At 40.5% G+C, this 13,656-nt stretch overlaps 1 protein-coding gene across 14 annotated transcripts in view; it reads right to left on the bottom strand.

The window, feature by feature from the left end:
* IPCEF1 (interaction protein for cytohesin exchange factors 1) overlaps nt 1–13,656 on the bottom strand; it is a 210,930-nt gene that overhangs the window by 136,761 nt on the left and 60,513 nt on the right. For 2 of the 14 annotated variants that reach the window (XM_051854212.3, XM_089332558.1), the window contains exon 1: nt 7,653–7,926. The exons of 2 other annotated variants lie outside the window; for them this stretch is intronic. The gene's annotated coding sequence lies outside the window, so the exon portion shown is untranslated. 10 more of the 14 variants (XR_016233620.1, XM_089332553.1, XM_089332559.1 and 7 more) reach the window with 10 other exon arrangements.

Here is a 13,656-nt window from a genome sequence, read left to right as displayed (position 1 = left end):
GGTTGTCCCTAATTCTTCATAGCTTGGACTTGGCTGGGATGTTCAGAGTGATGGGACTGAGGACAGTGTCCACATTTGTGCTACCATATTGTGGGGCAATGGTGCGAACCAAAGATTTGTGGTGATCTCCAAGGGACATGAGAATCCTGTACACAGGGTTGGGGTTATATGATCCATGTACCCTGCTGACCTTGAAATACTAGTATGATGTTTAGTTAAATGGACCTATGGGTTTCCTGTTCTCCAGGCTGTTAAAGCACTTGTTTACAGCACAGAATAGCTGAATTCTAGTACTTGCCAGAAGCAGTAAATCCAACTGGCTGGCTCTCGATCTTTGTCAAATGATCAGTTACAGTAAACAATACTTATATAACATGTTTAAACTCACATCTATTACTCTACATTCCAGGGTTATTTATGAGTCCTGAGACTTAGGAAGATCTGGGATCCATGAAATTGTGTATAGAATGTAATGTGCTTTAATTTATAGTTTTCTAACTGAGCACCTAAAAGCAAACCTGTAGAAGTGAAACTGACACTATAAGAGGCAATGACTTGATCACCCTTTGTCCTGACTGTCGAGGAACAGCTTACTATTTTATTATTTTTAGTATTTTCTTTGTCTACTTAATACCATTGGTTGAACTTTTTAATTAACACAGAATTATTCTTAGGTGTTTAAATCCAACTGAAAATTTATCCTTGTTAAAAATAAGTGTGGGAATAAGAGAGGGAGGAGATATACAGATCAGCACACTCTCCCTTGGACTTACCCGTAAAGGTAAAGCTAAAAACTTGCCATGGGACGCCAAATCCCATTAAGTTGGCAGGTACTAATGCTATCTTATTAAAGTGATCAGTTTAAGTTCATAACTGATCATAAAGATAGGATTAAGTGTCAAAAGAATCACATAAATAAGACCAAGTGTCTGCTAATAATAATTGATAGAATTAAAAAGGAGAGAACTACCCAACATGAGAAGCGGGATACACAGCAGACTCATAGAATGACATATGCCCTAAACAGCACTCTGGCCTCAGAATCAGCCTTTAAGGCATTCGGATCTGGCTGAAAAACCCATGAGAGTATTTCAGGCATGGAAAGCCAAGATGCTGTGGCAAAAAATGACCTAAATGAATGATCTCGGTGAGTGAGATCCCAGTGGAAAGAACGGGCCAAAGGAGGTACCTTTCTCTGAAGGGAGGAGAAAACTTCCACTTTGCATATGGCCCTGTCTAAATACTGATGGAGTTTGTGAACTCAAGAGGCTTCCATAGCCTTGGCAGCTCATGACAAGAGCCTCTGATGGTCACTGATGTCATAAATAAGAGTGTCAATTGTTAAATCAGCAACAGGGATCACTGTGTACTTGCTCCCCACGTAGGACCCCTGTCCTTAATGTGTTGTGCTATGCAAATTAATGTCAAAACTAGTCTTCAAATAGTACTTTATACTTTGTGTGTCTGTGTGAGTGCAAACTTGAAATCTTCACATAGAGTTGATCTTCTATATATAAAGATAATTAAAAATGAATCTTAAGAATGCGATGTGAGAGAGAGTAGGAAGTGGGATGGTTTGTGGGTTGGATGGTGGTTATGGGGGGAAGAACTATTATAATCCAAAAGTTGTACTTTCAAAATTTTTATTAAATATAAGTTTCCTATTAAAAATAATTTATGGTGTTCATTAGTCTCAAATTAATCCATACCATATAAAAATAAAAATCACTAATTATGTCTTAAGAGTAACTACCTCCATACATAGTCATACACGTACATATACATACACTTAGATATTGTACTCCCGAAAGATATTTTAAGGCCTATTCTGATATTAAAGTGGACCAACAGAAATACATGTCATTGATTTATACTAAGAAATTATAAGAGCCCAATGAAAGTGTTTTTAAAGTACTGTTAATTGAATTATACAGTATATCATTATTATGGAATGAACCGAGTCCCCTAAACTCATTTGTTGATGTCTTCTTCAAAGCAATGGTATTTACACATGGCACCACGGGAGGTGATTAAGTTAATGAGGATGGAAACTTATGATGGACTTAGTGCCTCCATAAAAAGAGATTCAGGATTTTGTTCTCTTCCCCTCTCCTCTTCATCTCTTTTCCACCCCACCCCACCGCCATCATGTGGGGAAATAGCAAGAAAATGCCCTTGTCCAAGCCAAGAAGAGAACTCCCTCACCAAAGCCCAACTGTGCTGGCCATCTTATCTTAGACTTCTCAGTCTCAAGAACTGTGAGAAATAGCATCTGTTGTTTGAGCACCAAATCTATGATATGTTGGTATGGGAGCCGAGCACACTGAGACAGAGGCAAAGCCTATGAGAAATGTCTGTCTAGTTTCAGCAGCAAAACAGTTGGGCATTTCCTTATTTATATTACGGGAGATGTAGTTACGAGTGTGAAGCTGGTTATTTCTTGTTTTTATATTGAATATCATAAAAGTTAGAATCAAACTTGTCATTGGACTCTAATAAGAGTATACAGCCTTCCCATACACACTTTATATATTAACTTCACTTCCTGATGCCACTGAATTTTTATACTCATACTTTTTTCTTCTTTGTTGTCACTTGCTTCCTTTCAATTTTATTACATTTTGTTCTAAGGGTCTGTGCAAATTGCCTCCAATTTCAGAAACAAGGCAGATTATAAATGGGAACATAAATGAGTGAATGACATCCCCATTTGAGAATTAAGCAAATAAATATCCACAACTGCACTTGGGATTATATACTAATATGTGTCTAAAGAAACTTAATTTATCTCAACCATGCTCATAATCCTACAAAAGTAATCTTATTCCAGGACTCCTTAAATCAGAGTTCAGTGTGCCTGTGAATAGAATTCAAGAAGTCAGTACACTTGGATAGGGAAAATATATCTTCCTTTTCACTAATCTCTAACTGGAATTTAACATCCTTCTAATATAAATATTGGCAACAATCCACAGTAGTATTAGCAGTATCTGTGTAAAGTCAGCCTTCTGTATCTGTGGTGGATTTGCCCTGAGGCCCTGTGACACCAAGCTCCACAAATGTTCAAGTCCCGTGTATAACACAGTGTTTTTGCATATAACCTACACATATATCTCTAGATTACTTCTAATACTCAACACTATGTAATTAATGATTATAACATACTGCTCAGGGAAAAATGAGAAAAAAAGTTTATACATGCTCCGTATAGATGCAATTTCCTTCTAAATCTGTTCTATCCAAGGCCAGTTGAGTCTGCAGATGTGAAATCCAGATCCCAAGGGCAACTTAATGCATTCCCCATAGAAGTCAGTATTATCTTCATCTCCCACTATGGTCGTTATAGTTATTTCAAATATCACCTAATATCATCATCACCATTAAGATGTTACTAGACTTGCTGCTAGGTTATGTAACTTAATGTGTTAATAAAGTAGCACATATATCACTACATCAAATTTTTTGAACCTTTACAATTATATTTTCATAGATTTAGTTTCTCTGTAATCCTTCACATTGTGCTTTATGCATTTGAAAACATTATTCTGAATATGGGCCCATAAGCTTCCTCAGATAGTCCAGGGTGTTCAGGACACAACTGAAGTTAAAATTGTGACAAATGCAAGCTCTGCTTCCATAGCATCTTTACATAGTGTTTGCTAAGACTTTGCTGAGATCTGAACTATGACCAGGTTCTAGTCCCGGTCAGGGCACCGGATTCTGTCCCGGTTGTTCCTCTTCCAGGCCAGCTCTCTGCTGTGGCCCGGGAGTGCAGTGGAGGATGGCCCAGGTCCTCCCAGGGCCCTGCACCCCATGGGAGACCAGGAGAGGCACTTGGTTCCTGGCTTCAGATCAGCGCGGTGCGCTGGCCGCAGCGCCCAACCACAGCGGCCATCAGAGGGTGAACCAACGGTAAAGGAAGACCTTTCTCTCCATCTCTCTCTCTCTCTCACTAACTCTGTCAAACAAAATAAAATAAAATAATTTAAAAAAATAAAAAGGACTATTTGACAAAAAAAAAAGGGTCAAAACCAGCAGGAGAGCAATAGAACTTCCAGTTCTAACACTGCATTTGCATCTTCTGGAAGACAGTCTAACAGCTTTGGGAAACTTTGGGTCAACAATACTGAGAAAGAACAAAACAGATTAACCTCACTGTGACAAAGTCTCCTATTAAGTATTACATTCACTTCAATCATTTAAAGACTCATTTTCTATTTTGCAAAGTATCCAAGCCCCTTTAGTTTTTTCTTCCTTGTGTGACAGGCTTCTTTTGCATTTTTACCAGACGCTCTGACACTTTTAGCACAGCTGGAATAGGATAAAGAATGAGGAAGTAAAACAAAAGACTGTCAGCCCGATTACTTAACACACACAAATGTTATTTTTAGTCTCAGTTATGACATGAGCAATTAGGAGGTGGTATAAAAGAGTGTGTGTGTTTATGCAGGTATTTAGGGGAAATGCATGTGGTAAGCCCACCCCAAGAAGGCATAGGCAATTTGTCCTGGACTCCCAAAGGTCACTCATCTATGATCGGGAAAATGAGTAAGAAATGATTGGGAAGATATTCACTAACTAACACCACACTGTGATAACAGAAGGAGTGGATATTGAAGACATTAAATTATCTCACTTGATACTCACAAACACACCAGGCTCTAAATTGTATTATATTCACTTTATAGATGAAGACGCTGAGACTTGGGGAAAAAAATACTAATTTCACCAAAGACCCACAGCTATTGAGAGGCACGGTTGAACTCCTGGGTTCCTGGAGTTCCTCCCCTTTCTTTTTCTAGCCAACAGGACCACCTGCCCTCATCCCAGTTAAAGGTGCAGTTGGATATGACATTAATACACCAGATTCTGGAACATCCTCGAAGTGTACACCATTTGCAAAGCTAATATGTTCTCCAGGTGGCCAAGTTCCTTACTCCTTAAAGCAACCAGATTTTCATACTAGTTATTTTAGATAACTGAATATATCATGAAGATACTACATACTACCCACCAACTTAGAAAGTGACCTGAAATTAGTTTCCTTCATTTCTGTCTTATTGTATGGGCAAATGACAACAGTTATCCTTAGTACCTGCTGAGGGTCTTTAACCTTATTCTGAGTTGAGTTCTTCCGGCTGCTTTTTGCATCTTTTGTCTACTCCTTCCCTGTCACACATCGCTTCTCATTGTGTTCAGTAACCCTAGCAATGAGTTTTTTATCCGCCCATAGAATTGGCAATCAGATAAGCATTAATAAACCAATTCTAAATGAAAGCTTGAGGGAATAGTGAGTGGAAGAAAAGTGTGGTACACGAGATAGATGACTTGATCTTCATGACGTCTCTGTGTGTTCATGTACTTTGGTCGGTTTGCTGATTCTTTGGTGTGGTATATGTGTGCATTTATAATATAGATGACATTCAATAAACAAAACTACTTGACTGCATTTGATTTTCTGTGGAAATTGCCCAGAGATCTACTTGCTATCATTTGTGCGTCTATATAGCAACTCAATGAAATGCTCATTCCTGTTTTCAGCTGACAACAAGCTTCTGTTACTAAGCTAAGACTGTCTGAAACCAGTAGCTGAAATGTTTATAAACCTTGCTGTCAGTCATCTGAGTCACACACTCATTTCCATGGAGGCAGCAAAACCAAGTTTCCCCAACTTCCTCTTTTGCCAGTGCTTTATGTGTCTCACTTGGTGGTAACCACACAATATAGTGGAAGGACTACAGATGCATGTTGAAATCCTGCTTCTGCCACCTCCTCGCTGAGGGACCTTGCTGACATAACGTGCTGTTTTTCATCTGCAGAGGGGACAGAATGTAACTGAGGAGCAAGGCTGTCTGCGAAGACGCCAATGACATAATTGCTGTGAATTTGCCCAGTTAGCATCACGCACTCAGTAGATGCCTAGGAATTATTTGTTTCTTACCCTCTCCCATCTTGCATCATTTCCCTGTTTACTGACTATGTAACACTCAAAGATACAGATTATCTCAAAACAAATAGTTTTTGTTGTCAGGGAGGAATCAGCAGCCGCCCAACAGTTTCAGTAAATCTTCAGAATTTAGATGCAGCTTTATGATGGCACATCTACTTTGTATGATTACTGGTGCACACATCTGCCAGCCCTGAACATTTCTTCCTTTCTTGTGCTTTTGCTAAACTACTCTAATTTTAATGCCATAATATTGACATTGGGGAACGAAAATGTTTCACTCAACCTTCTTTCCGTTATTTGCTTCAAAAAGAACTAGAAACAAAAAAGCATGATTCTCACACATTCTCCTTTAAAAATATTACCCTGCTCAAACTGCAGTGTTAGAACGCATCAATAGTCCGCTTCAGCAGGATAGAGCCAAAGTGTGGTCACCCTTAAGAGTATAGCACTTGTGCCTGTTGGCTCAGATGTTATCACAGTTGAGAATCCTTTGGGTAATCACTCTTCCAGAATTTTGTGTGTAATGAAATTCAATACACATATAGACTTGTCAAGGATTAGCAAGAGGAAGATCAGCATTTCACTTATCTTTGAGCTCCCAGATCTTAGCCCATTACCAACAACATTAGTAAACACTTAATGAATAGAAACCTACATCACCATTCAAATATCCTGAAAGAAGAGTTGCTTTTATGAGGACTTTCCTAATCAAGTATAGTAATTATTTTTATTTGAAGCCAGAAATGCTTAAAAACAAAAGGTCAAGATGACCAAGACCGTGGACTTGTCTGACTACCAATACCTCCCCCCCAACACCACATTTGGTTTATAAGACTAACCTGGGGGAACTTCCCACCTGTATCTTCAATTTCAGTGAAAAATCCTCATCTTCATTCCTAGACAGAGTTGGTCTGATTTTAAATCATAAGAAAATAAGTGTGAAGACTGGTGCCTCCTGTCCATCCACTCAGCCGCCTCCCTCTCAGTTGGTGTCCTTCTGCGGATGGCTCAACAGCCTGGCTCACTGCAGCTGACTTTCAGTTATTGGCCTCACTTTCTCCTTCGCCGACCATACCCACCTGGTCGGTAACTTCTACCGCGCTTTCTTCACCACGCATTTTTCCACTCCACAGCAATCATTCAGCTCTCCTGTCTTTATGCTTCTACCTTTATTCCCGCCTTCTCCCTCTCTATGCACTTATCTGTCTCTACCCACACTTACTTAGAATAATTTTTCACAAATATCACATCTCACAAATTAAATAAAATTGATAATAATTCTGTTCTGACTTTCCTTTTCAACCCCTGAAACCACCCCAACTTCCTCTCCCTGCCCACTCAACTTCTACCACCTAACTCGAGGCAGCCTTCCACAGCAGCCAAGCTAACTTCCCCAACACTGGTTTTCTTATCATTGACTAACATTTAGTTAATGCTCTGTGTTTCTCTGTACAGAATCCTCTTCCTCATTTTCTCATGCAAATTGGTTTCCATTAGTTACTTAAAGATATAAAACATTAGAATAACTTGGCCTTGGGAAAGAGTGCAACAGGACAGTAGATTCATTTCATCACAATCAAGAATCTAAAGGATAGCTCATGACATCTTCTGCAGAAAACTTCATAGTCAACACATTCTGACTCTGGACCACCTCAGGAAAGGTGGGGAAGGGGGCAGGGAGATGAATAAAGTGGAAACCTACCATTGGCCAGGTGCTCTTCCAGGGGCTCCTCATAATGAACCCATCTTATGACCTGAAACACAGACAGGTGAAGCACCTTACGTGCCCAGCGTCTTCTTAGTCCACGTGACTCAGCTCAGACCTCAGATTGGGCAGGCTTCAAATCTCACTTGGCTTCTAGATTTCACTACCCACCCACCTGTAGACACTATTTCAAATGCACCTTTGCATTCCTGTCTCCCTGTGGGTTGTTTCCCACAGGTGTTTATCTTGATTTGCTGGTGCTACTCTAACCAAACACCACAGACAGGGGATTAAGTCATAGAAGTTTGTTGTTCCCACAACTCTGCAGGCCAGAATCTGAGATCAAGGTGTCAGCAGGTTTCATTTAGGGCCCATATTAATCACCTCATTTTAGCTTAATTACCTCTCTAAAGGTGCCATCTCCAAATACAGCCACATTCCGAGGTGCTGGGATTATAGCCTCAACAGATGAATTTAGGGGTGGGATAATGCAGTCCATAAAAATGCAAAGCTGAATCCTTCTTAGCTTGCTCTCTCTCTCCCCCCTCTTTCCCCCTTCCTCTTCCCTCTCCCCCTCTCTTTCCTCCTCCTCTTCCCCCTCCCCCTCTCCCTTCCCCCTCTCTCCTTCCCTCTCTCCCCTCCCCCTCTCTTTCCCTCTCTTCCCCCTCCCCCTCTATCTTTCCCTCTCTCCCCCTCCCCCTCTATCTTTCCCTCTCTCCCCATCCCCCTCTCTTTCCCTCTCTCCCCCTCCCCCTCTCTTTCCCTCTCTCCCCCTCTCCTTCTGCCTCTCCCCACCCCCCTCTCCTCCTCTCCTTCTCTCTGCCTCTCCTCTCCCCCCTCTCCTTTCTCCCCCTCCCACTCCCCCTCCTCTCTCTTCCAAATAAATAATTTTTAATGGGATGAGCATTTAGCCTAATGGTTAGGATGATGGTGAGGATGCCTTTACATCCCATATTGAAGTGCCTGGGCTTGACACCTGGCACTAGCTCCTGAATCCAACTTCTGACTCCACCTTCCTGCTAATGCAAACCCTGGGAAGTAATGGTGACAGATCAGGCAGTTCCCTTCCTGCCACCCATGTAGGAGACTTGGATTGTGTTCCCTGCACCTGCCCTGACTTTGATCCTAGCCCAGACCAGCCGTTGTTGGCACTGGGGAGTCAACCAACACATGGGAGCCTGCTCACTGCCCTTCTAATAAGTAAGTAAGTAAGTAAGCAAATAAATTTAAGAATCAGAAAAGGGGGGTGGGCATTTAGCCTAGCAGTTAAGATGTCATTTGGAAAGTAAACATCCTGTGGCAGAGAGCCTCGGTTTGAGTCCCAGTTCTACTCCCTATTCCAGCTTCTAACTAATGTGCCTCCCGGGAAGCAGCCGGAAATGGCAGGTAGTTGAGTCCCTGACACACATGTAGAATACTTGGATTAAGTTCCTGACTCTTGGTTTCTGCCTGGCCCAGCCCTAGACCTTGCAGTTTGGGCAGTGAACTAGCCAGTGGGAGCTGTGTCTCTGTCAGTCTCTCTCTCTCTCTCTCTCTCTCTATATATATATATATACACACACATATATAAATATATATACACATATAAATTTCCCTGGCTCATGAATAAAATAATTTTAAATTTGAAAAAGAATAAAACTAATCATTAATTTGTTAAATACTGTAAAATACACAAAAATGCTATAGCCACTCTTGCAATACAATGGGGAGGTAGCATGCATTTGCAACATCTAGATTATTCATAATGCAGTAATACTTTTGGATATTCTAATTTTTTGTCAGTTTTACAAGATGAGAATTTTTCCAGCTTTATTAGGTACGATTGAGTATGATAGCTGCAACTCAGGAATACAGTGATATTCTTTTAGTAATGGGCTACACAGGCTTTTGTGGTAAACAGGTAAATTTGTTTTTGTTTTTGCTTTTGTTTTTGTTTTTTTAAAAAGGAGCTCCCTCACAAACAATGTCAAGTCATCTCAGATGAGGGAAGCTTTGTACAGGGACACATGGGGAAGAGGTCAATGTTTGCTGAAGTGAGTTGTCTCTCCTGCATTTCTGTATTCGTCAGCTTTTCATCACCTTAATTAAAATAACAACAAGGAGCAGTGTAGGAGAGAAGAACGTTCATTTTCACTTACACTTTGGAGGTTCACAGTCTGAGATCAGCGGCCCCAGCAGTCTGTCATTGACTGGGGCACAGGAAGGATCACATGGGAGCCCAGCAGCAGAGATACAGGACGCACACTCCCCATCTACCCTCTGTGTGGCCTCTCCTTACAAAGCTGTCATGACCCAGTCACAGGGCTCCATCCTCGAGACCTAAAGCAATCAAGTCACTTCCCAAAGGCCTCACCTGCAGACACCACATTTGGATCAAGCCTCCACCCTCCACCCTAATCCATCAATCATTCATCTACCAACCATTAACAGAAGACTTTGAGGCTTAAACATCTACATGAGTATTGGGGGGGGGGGGCAGGGATTCAGTTCAAACCATAACTCTCTTCTAAATAATGTGATTTCTTTATTTAAAAAAAACCTGATATTTATTCATATGACGTACTTAGTACCTCTCCAACTCTCAAGGAACTTTCCTGAGCTCTCTGACGGAATCAAACCACCGTTGCATTTGTCTCAAATCTCCACAGACCTCTTCGTCCCAGGTTTTACCAAGGTCACACATTCAGATGTATTTGTCTGATTACAGTTGACACCTCTGCCCCACTCTAGCTGTGGGGTTCACTAGTAAACACCCAGCAAGTCCCTGATATGGGGCAGGAGCTCATAGATGGCTTTGATGACACTGGCTGATAGAAGAAACCAGCTGCTATTTCCACCTTCACATCTAATACACCCTTCCTCTTACCCTCATTCACCATTCAGCACAGCAGAGTTAGAGGCCCTCCTTACACAGCTGCCCCCGTTCTCGTCCTATTGAAGACAAACCCCACCCCATGTTTGGGAGTCACCTCTCCTAGTCCTAGGCAGAAAGCACATTACTGTCCTGTGTCCTCAGACAGTCCCTCTCTTCTCTTTCTGCTTCAATTTGTAATCATTCTTAAATTCCGCCCAATTACAAAGATCTTCCCACTAATGCTACGTTAGTCACTGCTCATTTTTTAACTTTTCCTTTAGTCAAGCTGTGTGAAAGAAGTCACTCTACTGCTGACTATGCACTCGCCTCTCCCAGACCTGCGAGTGGACTTCAGCTCAGCTGCATCTCGGGGCTCCCTTGAACCTCCCAAGCACTTCCTTGCTGAATTCAGTGGGCACTTTTCTATCCGTTTACCACAGCACAGAATCCCATATTAATACTCTTTCCTCTGGCTTTCAGGACTCAACATCATCCTGGTCTTCTTTCTACCTCCTTATCAGCCCTGCCCAGGCTCCTTGCTCCTCCTTGACTCTTAATCGCTTAAATATTGGTGTTCCCTGGGGTCCTATTCATGTTCTTACTTCTTTTTCGTTCTACATTTTATTTAACTATCACCAGTGACAACAGTTCCCAAATCCATGTTTCAAGCCTAAATTACATCTCTAGCTCTAGCGCTATCTATACCCACAGTTCCAAAACACTTTTCCAAAACATATAAAATAAGTACTCATCAGTTTTCTCAAAAATTTTTTCTTAAAACAATTAAATTAATTTTAAAAATGAAGAAAGGGGGTTGGTGCTGTGGCATAGTAGGTGAAGCCTCTACCTATGGCAACAGCATCCCATATGGATGCAGGTTCTATTCCTGACTGCTCCTCTTCCGATCCAGCTCTCTGCTATGGCCTGGGAAAGCGGCAGAAGATGGCCCAAGTGCTTGGGCCCCTGCACCACACTACTGGTTGGAAAATAAATTACTACAGCCATTAGAGAAAACACTATGGATGTTTCTCAGAAAAATTCAAAAACAGAAGTGTCATATGATCCAAAAATCCTAATAACTGGATATGTAGCCAAAAGAAATGAGATCAATATTTCAGATACATCTGCACTCCCACATTCTTTGCATCGTTATCCACAATAGCCAAGATACAGAATTAACCTAGATATCCATCAGTAGATGAATAGATGAACAAAATGTGACTTTTTTCACAATGGAATACTATTTTTGCCTTTAAAATGAATGAAATCTCTTTATTTGGGACAACCTAAATGAACCTAAAGGACATTCTGTTAAGTGAGGTAAGTTGAGCACAGAAAGACAGCTGCTGCATGATCTCCCTTATATGTGAAATCTAAAAAAGGCAAACTCAGAGAAGCAGAGAGTAAAATGGTTGTTACCAGTGGCTGGTGGGGAGAGAAGGGTTGGGGAGATACTGGCCAAAGGATGCAAATTCCAGTTAGATAGGAATAATAAATGCAGAAGATTTACTGTAAAACCCAGTCATGATAGTTTATAACAATTGCTAACAGAGTAAGATTGAAAGTGTTCTCACAACACATAAATGGTAAGCAGGTGAGATATATATATGTTAATTATCTTAACTGAGCCATTCTACAAGGCATACATATTTCAAAATATCATGTACAACATGAATGCATACAATTTTAAGTCTGTTAACTAAACATGAATAAGAACATTTTTAAAAAATTTTGTTTTGGGGGGCTGGTACTGTGGCCAGTGGGTTAAGCCATGGCCTGCAGTGCTGGCATACCATAAGGGTGATAGTTGGAGTCCCAGCTGCTCCACTTCTGATCCAGCTTCCTGCTAATACACTTAGTAAAGCAGCAGAAGATGATCCAAGTGCTTGGGCCCTTACACCCACATGGGAATGGATGAAGCTCCTGACTCCTGGCTTTGGCCTGACCCAGCTCCCATCATTGCAGCCATTTGGGAAGTGAACCATTTGGGGGTTGGAAGATCTCTCTCTCTCTCTCTCTCTCTTTCTCTCTTTCTCTCTAACTCTGCCTTTCAAAAAATAAACAAATCCTTTTTTAAAAAATTTGTTCTTCATCCATATCTACTCTATCATTTCATCTGATGTTCCTGTTTCACTGTTTTCCACCTTGTCAGTAAATTATTCATTTTTAAAAATAAAAATAGCTTACTACTCAATTAAATGGTAAGAATTGTAGTTAAGCTATTTTAAGTATATATTTTCATATACCTTATGATAAATCAATGTCACACAAATCTCATAGAGAATCCAAGGGGATTCTTAATGGCATTTAAAGATCTAAGGGAATAGATCAATCGTATTTAAATGTATCACTATGTAATTTATGCTTCAGAACGCTATAAGAGGCTAGAAAAGACTATTTAATTGAATACTTGAGACATTTTCCTTTACTATTTGTCCATATTTCCATATAAACTGAAGAAAAAATGTTTTTGGTTAATCTCAACCTCTGTTCAAATCAATCACAGTGAAATAAGCCAGTCGCAAAAAGACAGCTATCATATGTTTTCCCTGACCTCAGGTAACTAACAGAGTACCTGAAATGCAATGTACTGGAGTGAAATGGATATTTTGAGATTTGATGATTGTTTACAGCCCTTGTCTCTTCTATTGCGGAACAGTGTTTTTTCTTCATACTATTTGTTGAACTCTATTACTTAGTGTAAGGTTAACTTTACAATCATTAAGTAAACTGAAAATATATCCTGGTGAAAATTAGGAGTAGAAATGGAATAGGAAGGAGGAAGAAAGGTTGAAGTGCGGGCAGGAGGGAGGGTAGGTGGGAAGTATCACTATGTTCCTAAATCTGTATATATGGAACACACGAAACTTGTATAACTTAAATGAAATTTTTAAAAAATCAATCACTGTTCTAGTTACTGTGATTTTAGCATGTTATCATGAGAACAAGAAATTTCAAAATGATGTGTAAGTTTATGCGTATACACATACAAGAGATAAAGCACCAAGGAGCCAAAAATTCACTCTGTTCCTGTTGTTTCTGCATCTCTCCATATGCTGGCCTGGGCCACTTCAACTTGGTGCTTCCTTGGTGCATGCAAAAGGAAGTTTGTCCTGCTTTTTGGCTGTCAGTCATAATCATTTGCAT

The sequence above is a fragment of the Oryctolagus cuniculus genome, chromosome 5 (assembly GCF_051225735.1).
Source record: "Oryctolagus cuniculus isolate XC-2025 breed Fujian yellow rabbit chromosome 5, ASM5122573v1, whole genome shotgun sequence".
Classification (NCBI taxonomy): Eukaryota; Metazoa; Chordata; class Mammalia; order Lagomorpha; family Leporidae; genus Oryctolagus; species Oryctolagus cuniculus.
Note: the sequence above shows the minus strand (reverse complement) of the source record. Positions and strands in the feature narration are given on the sequence as shown.